We start from the raw sequence: 13,879 nt of genomic DNA on the forward strand, positions 1-13,879 counted from the left end.
CATCTGTCACCTGGCTTTAAGTCCTTGTCTGCAGTTTGCAGAGGTCTTGAGTGAGCCTTAGCTGTGCCAGATACAGTTATACATAGCCTCTTTCCAGACCCAGCAGCAGGACATTTGCAGCGGAGGGGTGGGGATGCGTACGTCACGTTGCTCTGTGGGGTGGTGGTGCAAGTATTTGGGATGTGCAGGTAGGACAGCACTGTAACCCTTGGCCTTTTCAAGGATGAAAGCTTTCTAGAAGAATAAAGTCAAATGAATTTCACTATATTTTGTATTTGGCACTAACTCGCATCATCTGCTGTGATGACGTTTTGCTGTTTTACTGCTAAGCAGGACTTGGAAATAAAAGCTTCCACAGTCGCTATGGATGTCCTAAGCCTGAGCCCTTTTTTGTTCAGTCACAATGTTTCACAAAGGTGTATTTGGTTTAAAAGAAAATGTTATGAGAGACAAAGGTTCAACTCTCTGCTCTTTTCAATATAGAGATGTTAATAGGAAAGTTGGCTGGAAACATGTGCTTCTAGATTTAGAGGAAAAAAGTAAAAAATATCCATGACAAAAACCACCCAAGTTTTTGCATCATAGTTGCAGCCTAATACAGAATAAAAATGGAACTTTACAAATATCTGAAAGAGAGGACATTTGTCCTTCAGAAACATTCTTCTAATTCACAGAATAAAAGAATGACAAAATAGTTGACATTGGAAGATCCTCTGGAGATCATCTGGTCCAACCCCCTGCTCCAGCCCCTTGCCCAGGACCACATTCAGATGGCTTTTCAGTGTCTCCAAAGATGAAGACTCCACCTCCACCCACCTAGGCAACATGTGACTGCTTTCAGTCACCCTCACAGTAAAGAAGTATTTTCTGATGTTCAGACTGTGTTTCAGCATTATGGTTTGTGCTGAAACACAATCTGTATTTCAGTTTGTACCCTTTGCTTCTTGTTCTCTCAGTGGGCACCACTGAAAAGAGCCTGGCACCATCTTTTTTATGCCCTTTAGGTATAAATGGCATCCTCTTTGCACGCTCTTTTCAGGTATTTATATACTTTGATGAGATTTCCCTGAGCCTTCTCCAGGCTGAACAGTCCTAACTCTCTCAGCATTTCCTTACACGAGAGATGTTTCAGTCCCTTTGTCATTTTGGTGGTCCTTCGTTGTACTCTCTCCAATATGTCCGTGTGTTGTGGTTTAACCCAGCTGGCAACTAGGTACCACACAGCTGCTTTCTCCTCTCCTCTCCTCTCCTCTCCTCTCCTCTCCTCTCCTCTCCTCTCCTCTCCTCTCCTCTCCTCTCCTCTCCTCTCCTCTCCTCTCCTCTCCTCTCCTCTCCTCTCCTCTCCTCTCCTCTCCTCTCCTCTCCTCTCCTCTCCTCTCCTCTCCTCTCCTCTCCTCTCCCTGTGCAATGGGGAGAATTCGAAAATGGTAAAACCTGTAGGTTAAGAATGGTTTAATAATTGAAATAAAGTAAAATACAGTAATAATAATTAAAAGGAAGGGGTGAAGAAGGGGATAAAACTGAAGAAAAAACAAGTGATGCACAATACAATTGCTCACCGAATGCTGACTGATGCCCAGCACATTCCTGAGCAGTGATCGGTCCCTTCTGGGTAACTTCCCCCAGTTTATATATAGAGCATGATATTAGGTGGTGTGGAGGATCCCTTTGGCTACTTTGGGTCCTGTCTCTGCTCCCTCTTAGTTTCTTGTGCTCCTCCTCATTGGGAGAGAAGGAGAGACTGAAAAGTCCTTGATTACGGTAAGCCCTACTTAGCAGTAACCAAGCCATCACTATGTTAGCAAAACCATTCTCATGCTAAATCCAAATCAGAGCACTGTACCAGCTACTAGGAAGAAAATTAGCTCTGTCCCAGACACATGCCTTTCTTGTACTGGAAAGCCCAAAACTGAACTCAGGCTTTCAGGTGTGGCCTCTCCAGTGTGGAGCAGAGGAGAAGGATTGCCACCTTCAACATGCTGGCATTGCTTTGCCCAGTGCAGCTCGGGATACCTTTCTCCATCTATGTGGTAAGGGCACATTCCAAGATAAGTTGTGCTTTTCAGCTACTTTTCTTTTGGTTTTGAAGTTCACAGTTATGTAACAGCAGTCTGTGTTCCAAAGGTCGAGGGTATGCTGAAATGCTGAGAACAAGACTTTGAAGCTTTGAACACTTTTAATTGCTTCAGTCTGCTCCCTTACCCTATGGTTTGCCCTGTCCTATTGTGTCTTTTGCAAAGCCTATCTGTATATTGTGTACCAATGACAAAAAGGCTGCCACATGGTGTAGCAGGCTTTCACATTCAGAGAATCAGGATGCGTTTGGGGAGAATCAATGCAGGGGCAGCGAACTGTGAAATCACTATTACAAAGGATTCATTCTGTAGAAGAATATAGCAAATCATGTTAAAACATCTCTTGAGAAGGCTCAGCTAGCTCAGTTTTGAAGGTGGGGTAGTGTTTCATATGACATTGTAACATTTTACACCAGATTCTAAGGCCGTGTGTGGGGGTGAATGATAAACAGTTCTGAGTTCCCTTTCCTAAAGTCTCATGGTTACTTTACAAAATAGTTTAGATGCTAATGCTTTTCATCATGAAGGTGCTTTTGAAATCACTGTTATAACAGCATATGGCATAACAGACAGTCATGCTTGTCTTTGTGATACCTATGCCATCCAATTGAGCTTATAAACCTCTTTATTAATACACCGTCAGAGATGTTTCTCTCTCAAATAGGCATCATTGCAATAGGTTGTGGTTAAAACAGCAGACCACAAAAAGATGTTTCTCGTCCTTGTCCAAGTGTGGATTTTCAATTTTGCGTGTTTTCTTCTATAGCATCTTCCATAGTGATGTCAGCATATCCGGATATCCCTCCCAAAGGCCCAGAACTGAAAATACTTGTATCTGAATCAGTGGCAGGTCTGAGATTTACTGTCTTGTGAGCCATCAGAGCTAGACACTGCAGCTTGCTGTCATTTGAAAATCATGACTCACTACTTCCCAACAAGATAAGGCTTTGGTTTCAAAGTCTCTATATTCAGGAATCCTAGCTTACCTGAATTACTGCATGTAGAATATAGAAAGCTCTAAACCTTATTACTTGTTCTTTCCCTCTATCTGAGGCTTTTATGATTATCTCTTACTATAGTAATAGTACTTGACTTTACACATTGAGAATTTAAGGAGAAAAAACACCCTCCTCTTTTTGTAACACATACTTCTATTCTGAGTATTATTTTGTGCTTTGGTTGTGTTTCTCCATCTGCCACAGATAACATTTACATATGCATTTTTCATTTCTGAATAACTTTATCTTTTCTCATAATATATCACATCTTTAACTGGCTCCTTGTGAAGTTGGTATGGTCAAATGTTTTTGTTAGATCAATAAGGCTTTAATATTTAGGGTTTTATGTAACTCAGAAGTTAGAAAACCAAGTGTAGAAGATGGAAAAAATGAATGAATGTTCTCAATAATTTAAAAGGAAAAGCCCATTCATTGTAAACTTGCTTTAATTAGGAGGGAAGCCAAGTCTGGGGGTGAGTGGATTTGGGACACTGAATAGATGATACTTCTCCAATTATTATTATATTATTTACACAAAGTAGAGATTTGTAAGAAGGGAGGTTCAAGGCTAATGCCTTTCTTCTTTCTCACCCTGTGCTGTAGCCTGGTGGTTAACCCCCACTTGCATCAGCTGAAGCTTTCACTCAAGTCTTTTCAAGCAGGAGAAAAAAACTGAGCCAAATGCTCCTTCACTGTGGATAGAAATGAAGGGCATTTTCTTGCTCTTGCTTTGTAAACATTGCTGTGCACTTCCTTTGCCTTTTACACAGTTCATCCATGTCAGCATATTTAGTTTTGGACATCTTGGACTGTGCCATTTAACACACTGATCTTTTTTCCCGAGCTTTTAATTACAGCAAGGAAAACGAAAATGCAAACAAATGAAATCTGATTTGATAAAGAGCAAAGTGTATTGCTTTTTGGATAGCCCTCTGAAAACCAGTTATGTGCACAGCCCTCACAGCAGCAGACAAATCCTCTCTCCTGAACAGGCATTGCTAAAGAGTCTTGCATCACTCTGAACTGAAAGCTCTCTCAGTTGTCTGACACTATCACTCAAATTTCTGACCCAAGTCAAGCAGAATCTTGCTTGAATGCCTGACCTTCTCAGTACTGTGTTTGCCTCATGCAGTGAAAACAGGTGCATGGCATGAGAGAGAATTAAAATGATGTTTGCATATCAGCATAAGCCTTTTAGACAACATACATTCAGGACCTGATCCTGAACTATCAGTTATTTTACAGAAAGAGTCTTATCTAGAGAAGAAACACAGATGTTGAGTCTTAAATGGAGCTGTTCGATCCATTCCCCACTTACGGCTGAGCTATACAGAGTGTCATTGCTGATTCTCATGAACCTTAGCAATTTGCTTGGTATTACTTAGTCTGCTTTTTAACAGACCTTGTAATGCTATGCACACAGTTTTCAACCTCAGATCTCATCTTCTGTCTTTTAAAAATCATTGTTCTATCTTTATAGCAATAGAGGTCTAGCAGGGAGCAGAGACATTGTATCACTTTGCACAGTAATGAAGGAAAGAAAAGGGAATTGTCTATAATTTGTTTCTCCATCCAGACAAGTCAAGCTAAGTTATGATGAGAGCCGTGCAGCAGCCATGATCACCTACCGTTTTATAGCTGCTGTGATTGTTTTTATGAAACCTATAACATTTTTAACAATGCTGTTGTGCTGATCATCGTTCTTGTCTCAGCAGAACATTATTACTACAGTCAAGTCAATTCAGCTTGCAAGCAGGGCTTGCTGCTGGCAGGGTATGAGAAGGAATCACAGAGGACTCTCCTTACTCAGCTAAGGACAGGGGACAAGAGAGTGCAGGGACACTGGGCAGTTGGTTGAACCCTTCAATGAATTATTCAAAGATTTTTTTCTTTTACTTTTGGCAAGGTGATGAACAATTCTGTCACGTTTCTGACAGATAGCAACCTGCCATTTAGCGTGACTCTTCAGCTGTTGTTATTCACACAGTGGCTGGGTGAAGGGCACAAGCACGGCTAAAAATAAAGACTGGAAGAAAGGTTTGTTTTTTTTCATTGATGATTCAGAGTTCTTCAAGGTGCTGCTTTGCAAAGGGTCATGTAAGATTCAGCATGTGCTGGCTACAGCGGCCCCACAGCAGAAGGAAGCACATGGGTCGGTGAAAAGAGGGGCAGACAGTACATCCCCCATTCTTGCAGCTCCTTAGTGTTTGTTTCTTCTGCTTGCATACTAGTGGCCCTTACTTCACTGCTTACCTGATTGCTCCTATTTCTTGTCTGAATTGCAGTGGAACATGACTCATAATAATAACATATTCCTAGCATGTGGTGAGGTCAAGTGCTGTGCTTGCTCTTCTACTGGTATTGGTGGCCCTGCTGAAAAATCTTTCTTACCTTCTACAATTTCCCAGCCCAGAGGTCTTTAAAACAGTAGTAAGAGGAATGAGAGACTCAGCCTATTTCTCCAGTCATCAGATAGTCTTCATGTAATCTGTCTCCTTATTTCCTCCAATTTACCTTGGTGTTACCTTGGATCTTTGGTTCAAAGTCAGTGAATTTACACTGGTTAAAACATTTCCCTCGTTTATTTTTCTGCAGTGTGTCCTCCACTGTTTTCCTTTCCACCATCTGCCTGCTACTGGTCGGATATCAGGACTTCTATTAGAGTCCACTGTATGGTTTGACAATTGCTCTGGTGTTTTGGCCCCAGGAGGCATTTTTAAATCTGTCATTCTTTTTTAGCTGAGTTTTAGTCTAATGAAGGATATTAATTCTGAAAGAATGGGAAAAACCAGACAAGCCGCATGAGCCCTGACGTATACGAAACTGTACGTTCTGGAAGGTAGGTAAAGAGGAAACTCTACCATGCTCTTGTCTTGCCCTTCAACTTCTGGAAGTTATTCCTGGGAAAACTTACCACTTTCTGAAATATCTCTATATTTAGCGCTTGCTGTTCCTGCTCTCTTTTCTGTATCAATTGCTTGGAAATGGATATTTAGATAGACTGAGAACTCTGACCTACAAATAAATGCACTAGATTTTGCACAGCTAGAGAAAACTATTTAGCAAGACAGTCAAGAGTCCAGAACTGGTTTTATGTACATGGGTATAACTCCTGTGGAAGTTATTGGGAGTTGCAAATAATTCCTGCAGGCAAAAGTGATGAAGGAATTAGTATTTCTCAGCCTAGGCTAACACAGCAGGCAGGAGAAGCCCAAGAGACCAACTCAAAGTTTGGTGATTTTTTGATATGAAATGCCACTAACTGGACATGTAGGGGGCTGAAAGTCTGCTGGGGACAGATTCTTGTAATCTCATGTTTTTTAGTGAGCATTATACTATTGACCAGGACAGCAAATTATCTGGTCTCATGGTAGAAATTAAGGTGTGGAAATGTTTGCACTGATTCGCCTTTTAAACATTTGTGTGTATAGAAGTCTCTGCGAGCATCTCTGTGCACATGGCTTAGAAGAGTTTTTAAATCAGTGGTGAATAACTGGCAACATAAGGTACCAGACTGAACTCTTCTGCTTACACCAGGTGAGATTGAAAGAGCTAACGGAAGCTGTGGAAAGAATGAGGAAGAAAATTCTGGTTTTGGTTAGTACTTTCCTCCTTTTACCAAAATACGTTCTGACATCCAGGCCTGAGTTTGAACTAGTAACTGCTGCATGACTGCACTAACAGTTTCCAAATAATTTATTTTAAGTGCTCTAGGATACTTGGAGTATAAAAGGTGTCACAGAAAAACAAGTTTCATTTCATTCGTTTGACGTGTTGTTTTTGAGCTTACCATTTTATAATGGAACATAGAGATTTTAAAGTTTACTGGAGGTCTGTATATGCATGTATTTATGAAAAAAACTGTGGTATAGTTAGGGAAGATGGAATATAAATGAAATATTAATCTCAAACCAACAGGTCCTGGCTATTCCTTTGTAAGAGTCAAAATTTTCTAGTTATGATTCCTTTAGCTCCCATTAAAATAGAAACTTGAACACTACATAGGCATTTATGTAATATGTTCCACTATAAGATTACTGCCTAACAATTTAATAAACAGAGGCCAAATTGGAGGGTAGAACTGCTACATTTCATGTTATGGGAGCTTTGCTTTCTTTTTCCATTCACACAGTTGTGTTCTGGAATATAGTTTAAATGTACACACATAAAACACATGTAGGTGTGTGTTGTACATGTATTGACTTAACTTGGACACACAAGGAGTATGCCTTGGACAAAATATATTAATGGTACTAGAGATCTCACCCCCACGCTTTTGTTTTGAAGGTCATGGAGAGCCTGAAGCTATAGATTTAACATTCAAGCACATGGTTCTAAGAAGCTGTTCAGCACTCTCACCTCTGATTGGTTTTGCTGGAAATCCGTATCAATAACATCTGGGCCCTAATTGGCTTTGATGTGGATGATGTATGGTCTTGGAAAGACCGTTGTTCTCTATTAAAATAACCTGGTTGAAACAAAGACTCATGTCTGCCCCAGATTTAAATGGAGAAAGAGAGAGAAAAAAAAAGTTGTACCCAGCCTGTGAGCCAGATGAGTGTTTTAACATGGAGGGTTTGGCATGTCAAGGTTTGCAAAGCATGGAGGAAGTCAGAGGTGAGCAAGGGTTCTGGCTTGTAGCCCAATGGAGCCTCTGTGACCACAGGCAGCTTGCTGGGTCCAACAGGAAAACTGGATGAAAGACAAGAGCTGGTTAGATACCAGATACTGTCACTAAATGGAATTTTCTTAGGAGAGATAAATGCAAACAACTGTGCTGTTACTAAAGGCCTTGTGCACTCCTACCAGAACATTTTCAAGTGAAATGTGAGGCTGACAGTTACATCTCTTAATTGTTTAGTGTGCTGCCACTGGAAATAGTTTTCTGATCTTGGAAATAATGCTACTAGATAGTTCTTTTTTCTTAGTGTTGTGTTTCTCCTTTATGTGAGGATTGACCAGTTTGTTCAATATGGGGGAAGGAGCAGAATATGTTTGAGACACTCATAGAACAAGTTTTGTGTTTTTTTCCTTCTTTGTTGCTAAAGTGGATGACATAGTTTGACATGTGTAGAGAAAAAGATAAAGGCGATGTACATTTGCATTGTCTAAAATGCTGTTTCTGATGGATGTGTGACACAGAAGGAGAGCAAGGATGTAAATAAGGTGGTAGAGCACAACTGTCCTCCTGAACAGAGGAAAGCTCCTAAAGGGAAGAAACACTTTTTATGTGGCAATGTTAGACCCTTCTAGCAATTCTACCGCTGAGGAATCACAACCTGAGTACCTCAGGTGTGCTCAGCTAGAAACATGTACTGGTAGTGGGTCTGTACTCAGAAGCATATTCTCTTCACCCTGCACTCATGCATCTGGTAAGGGTGGCCTAATTGTTTTCAGCACATCTAGGAACTTTTGTTGTTTCCTGGAAGCGTTACGGTGGATGGAAATCCATGTTAAAGAGAATTGACAGATGGATGGGAATTGCTGATTGGAGAGAGGTTGGAAACGGAAAATACAACATGAAATATGTTCCAAGGAATGGGAAGGAAAGGTTGCTTTCTTGCAGCAGGGGATTCAGCAGGCATGTGGGAGGTCTTGATTTCACTGGAGGTGTGAATTTTATTTGGATCTTTTGTGGGATTACCTTCCTTCTCCGTTAGAAGGAATCCTGATGTGATAAATCTTGACATGACATAAAGTGAATTGTGGCAAAGCCAAGGCTGTGCAGTAGAAAATGATCATTCCTAAAGGGAAGAATATTCAAATAATCTTTTTCCATGCTGTTGCTGATATCCCTCAAGCATTTGTGAGGATAAGAAGGTGGAAATACAAGGGGAAATTCTGGCTTTGTAGCAAATAGTTAGAACAAGCACCAGGAGTGCCCTCTTGAGAAAAAACTTTCACTTATTTTTGTAGGTGGATCAGGATTTCAACACAGTGGGGTGTTTTTTTGGGTTTGTGTGTTTGTTTTTTCATTTCTCTTCCAATTTATCATGGTTCTGATTTATAGGAGGTTTTTTGGGTAATACTCACTTTGGAGAAATGCAGTTTCCAAACAGAATGGAAGGAAACAGTGTTTTCCATCCTTCAAATCTTTCTTTACTCACCTCCTAAGACGCTGCTTTGGTCTCTCAGCTGGCTGTCTATCCAAGTTGTCTGCTGGTTTGTGGAAAGAGCAAGCATCAGCACCTGAAGTGTGAGATCTAGTCATTATAAGCATTCTGACTTTGATTAGGTAGTATAAATGATCTATATAAATATAATGAATCATATGCTGTTTTAGTTAAGCAACAGTAACAAGATATTCTGAGGGAGTCTTCCACTTTAAAACAATCTAAAATTTTACTGAAACACAGCTTCTTTAGCTTTCTACATCACAGGAGGTTTTTTTAGGTTGCTTCCTGATGCTTAAGGTATCAGTCAAAACTCCCACCATGATGCAAGCTAGCATGCCAGTTTCTTCTGCAGCAACTATTAAATTCAGTGCAGCATATCAACCATCTGCAGCCCATCTGCTTGCCCTAAGATGTAGACTTCAACCATGAACAGTTAAACCCCACAAATTGTCAGTAATGAAGAGTCCATCATAATCACATAATGTGTCAAACACCTGTGTGAGCAAAACAATGAAGCAATGACTTTCGCAGGAAAGTGGATATAGGATTAGATGGAGCATTATATGGGGCCTGGATGGAATTACTTGTGTTGAACGTTTAGAATAGAAAGTGCAGTCACTGTAGCACTTTGTAATGGAAGGATGGCACATTATTATAACAACCTACATAATGCATATGGTAACAAATGGTTAACATGCCTGGTTAACATGCCTGCCCTTCTATTCCTTGCAGCAAATAATCGACCTGGAAAGTCGCAGAGCAGTACACATCCCATTTGGCAGCAGTTTTCTGAATGAATTGAAAGTGATGCTTAAAACCCAGCAGTTTTTTGCAGGCTTGCCCACAGTCATGCTATGTATATATGCAGACTCACACAGAGCTCCTGCTTTGCTGAATGTCCGTACTTGTTTACAGCCAGAACTGGAGGGATGGTGCAGCACAGCTGCTGTTGTGCAATCTATCCCTGAATAACCAGGATACCCTCAAAGCATTGTGGACTTCTTGTGAATAATCTGCTATGTTGTGCATATTTTTCTCTGCTGGTTGATATGGCATGTGGCTACCCACCTCATTGCTCTCCCAGAAAGGACTCCGTTATCCACATGATGCTGCAAAGAGAGGGAATGAGCTGGGACCACAGGGTACAATTTTATTTGTTATAAATCCTGAGAACCAGTGTTAAGAGTCACTGGACCTCCTACTTCTGGCACAGGAGTGGAATTCTGCATTACTAAAACTACAAGCATGCTTATTTAAGATCTGTCACATGCTATAGAGTGTGTAGTCTGTTTACATGGAGTGTTTCTACCCAGACATGGTGAAGTGTGAAAATTACCAGACAAAATGGTAAAGGAGAGCTATTTTTGTGGAAGGAATTTAAAATAAACAGAGAAAGTGGGAATGAGAATTTGGATGTTAACAGATTGTAGTTTGTGCCCTGGGGATGAGGATTGTGAACTTGATGTAGAAGGGGGTGGGAAATCGTAGAAGGGGGTGGGAAGTCATAGAAGGGTGATGACAAGAAGAATGACCTACACTGAACTTCTGATTTAGGAAGTGAGACAGAAATGGAGCTGCTTGAAGAAATGGAAGTTGCTATGCCCCTGGGAAATGAAAAAAAACATTTAGCAGTTGAAGCAGTAATATTACAGAGTTGATATCAAGAAAGGAAACTGTTTCCCTCCCCTTCTCCTGCTAGGGATTTTCGTTTTACTTGCTTGGTTTTTGTTTTTAATTTGTATTTTTTGTATTTAAATAAAAAAAAATACACTTGCACACACGTATATCTCATTTATTATATTAAAACAAATGTATACTATAATAAAGATTATACACACACTTACAAGCAAAATTCCCCCCAGACTATAGATTCCCATATCTGTGAAGAAAAATTACGTTCTTGTCACTTTCTAAACTGGGAGTGGTAGTAAAGTGGAGTAGGATGTTAATGGCAGTAAGGACATGCAGAAGCCATCCATGTCTCTAATTCTAAATAGATCTGATAGAAACATTATCCTTTTACCAAGATCCAGGAGCCATTGGTCCATACAGAAGTTCAGCAGGACCTCAAACATGGTTTCTTCAGAAACAAACTGTGGATTCAGCAGCATATTGCTGAAAACAAGGTGTTCCAAATAAAAAACAGAAAATTTTGGATGGATTTTTTTTTTAATTATTTTTTAATCTGTTTTTTTTTTTACATTTCCAGACAAATTTGGAAACTCACAGCTGCAAAGGTTAGTAATCTGGGAAAACCATGAATATAAAGAATGCTTTCATTTTCCTTCTCTGCAAGAAAAGTGAATATCCTTTCCATCTTCTCTGCAAGGATACTGTTGAAAACAAGTTGATTTCCAAAAAGTTCTATTCTTAGTTGATAGCTTCAACTCAGGGTGTCTGTGTGTATTTAGCCAAGAAACTGATTTACCCAAAGGTATCAGGATGGATTAATCAATATAGTTATTATCCTATATACATTAATATCATTGCAGTTATGAGTCTGTCACTGCTTTTGTTGTTGGCTTCCTATCTAAAAGTTTTAAATGTGGATGAAAGATTCAGTTTGGACTAGAGGCTGGTAGACAAAGATGCCCTTTTAAAGTGCTGAGCAGATTTTTGGAAGTCCCTGCTCACAGGAGCCTTAATTTTTTTGTTTGTTTTTGTTCTTCAGAGCGTCAGCCTGTGCTAGTTTTGAGTGCATATGTTATGATGTTGTCACTTGTTCACAGCAGGAGTTGGCTACTAATTCAGTTATCTGGTCTCTGAAAAATATCAAACTGTGGTCTCTTTTTTTGTTGAGCACATATGAATGACACCAGCATTAGATATAGGAAGAATTATTTTTCTCCCTAACTTCTGTTGACCTGTTTCGACTATTTGTGCCTCCAGAGGACATCAAAATCAAAGCAAAATTGACAATTTTCACATAGGATTGAGTGAAAGCAATATATTCTTCACTAGTACTTGAGCAAGTTCATTAGTTTGGCTGGGTAGGTGCTGAACCTTGACTGAATTTCAGGTTCACTAAATAAGGTTCATAGATGTCTACCGAGGGTATTCCACTAGTAATGACTTTTAGTCTTTACCAAGCTGAGCAGAATTAAAACCAATAATGCAGCAATTTAGAGAGGAAAGGTTCACATTCCCCTTAAAAGCCATGAGCATTCATTCTCCTTCAACTTGTTTCTAAGGTAAATTTTAAAAGCAGAGCCTATAGACATCATGAAAATGAGTTCATAGCTTTTGTAAGCCATTTATCACGATTTATTGCAGAGTGAAGGTTTTTACTCTTTTGGCTTTTGACATACTTTTTGTAGCTAATTGAAGAGTAAACCTTACTTCTCTTTTTTGCTTTCAGATATTCTCTAAAGAAAAGTTTATCCTGTAACATGATTACAGTATGATCTTACCGTACTGATTCGTTAGGCCTCTGAAATGATATGTCATATTACAGGGATAAAGTGCTGAGTCTGCAGCTGGATTGGATGGAAGCATAAAGAATAAAATCTCTGGAAATTATGTGGGTTAAAAAGAGGAATGAAGCCTTGGGCTCTTGGTCATACCTGGAGCTCTGCGACACTTTGAATCTCCCCCTAGATGTTCTAGTGATCATGAGTAAGATAATTCACAGTATTTTTGTTGCATTATCAAGCAGATATTGATCAACTTGTCTTTAATCTAAAGAAAAATGTAATTTATGGAAATCTTCCATGTGCAAAACAAAACAAAAACCCCTCACTTTTGAGTTGAATGGGTAGATGGTCAAACAGACATCTGGAATCTCTTTTCCTGAAAGCACTGGCAGGACAATACAGAGTAATTATAATGTTTTTGCTTTCCTCTGCTCCTTTTTTTTTTTGCAGGGGATTTTGTGACTTTCCTGGCACAAAATCTGTAACATTTTCTAGAATTAAACAAATCTGAGGCACAGAACAAGAGAAAATGGAAGTTCCTAAACCATCAAGATGAGCAGAAAAAACTGCAGCTCCTGCAGTAATCTCAACACAGAAGAGAGGTCAAGGTAGCTAAACCTTGTCATTCAGAGCTCCAGCCTGAGGAGTGGGAAGGAACAAAGCCCTGGTACTGATAAAACGAGGTACCTCCACAAGACACACCACTGCAATTCTGCTGTTCCAACTTTTCTGCCAGCAAAACAGTTAACAGTGCTAACATTTAATCCATCATCTGTGGTTACATAAGTTAATGCTCCTGAGAAGCAGAAAAGGACTCAAAGGTCTCACAGGTACTGTTTTTGGCTTCCTGTTCCAAACATTCAATTAGTTGCAACTGATTTTGAAAAATTCAGTGGCAGCTGATGAAATGTAAAGATTTCTTTGTAGGAGAGAGAAGGTCTTCTCTACATAAGAAGATGGCACTGACTTGACTATCGTGGCCGCAGCATAGCATATAATAGCACATCAGCTTTCCTTCGTATCATGCAGTAATCAGATCCCATCCCCAAACAGGCTCAGAGACGTACAAAGGAAAGATGATAAGCATTTCATCTAAGATAGAAACATACTGAATTTGTTTCTTTTCCAAGATTTGTGTGTCTAAGTATGTATATGATCTCTGAGTCAATTTGTTTACCTTCTAGGATTGCTCCGATAACATCTGGTAGAATGCAGAGATCTTTCATGCCAATGGACTATACAGTAGGATATAAATATTAACCAGACTGAATATTAAC

At 39.7% G+C, this 13,879-nt stretch overlaps 2 long non-coding RNA genes across 2 annotated transcripts; one reads left to right on the plus strand and one right to left on the minus strand.

Moving 5' to 3' along the window:
* Nucleotides 1-436: 436 nt before the first annotated feature.
* Nucleotides 437-10,144, minus strand: LOC134157810 (uncharacterized). The gene is made up of 3 exons (XR_009962475.1): nucleotides 10,064-10,144; nucleotides 9,181-9,262; nucleotides 437-816 (listed from the first exon to the last, which is right to left on the minus strand). It is a non-coding gene; the product is annotated as an uncharacterized LOC134157810 (long non-coding RNA).
* Nucleotides 10,145-10,221: 77 nt separating this feature from the next.
* LOC134157811 (uncharacterized) lies at nucleotides 10,222-13,154 on the plus strand. The gene is made up of 3 exons (XR_009962476.1): nucleotides 10,222-10,331; nucleotides 11,187-11,426; nucleotides 13,053-13,154. It is a non-coding gene; the product is annotated as an uncharacterized LOC134157811 (long non-coding RNA).
* The last annotated feature ends 725 nt before the right edge of the window (nucleotides 13,155-13,879 follow it).

This window comes from Pezoporus occidentalis, unplaced genomic scaffold (genome assembly GCF_034315485.1).
Source record: "Pezoporus occidentalis ecotype Australia unplaced genomic scaffold, CSIRO_AGI_Poc_V1 ctg120, whole genome shotgun sequence".
Lineage (NCBI taxonomy): Eukaryota > Metazoa > Chordata > Aves > Psittaciformes > Psittacidae > Pezoporus > Pezoporus occidentalis.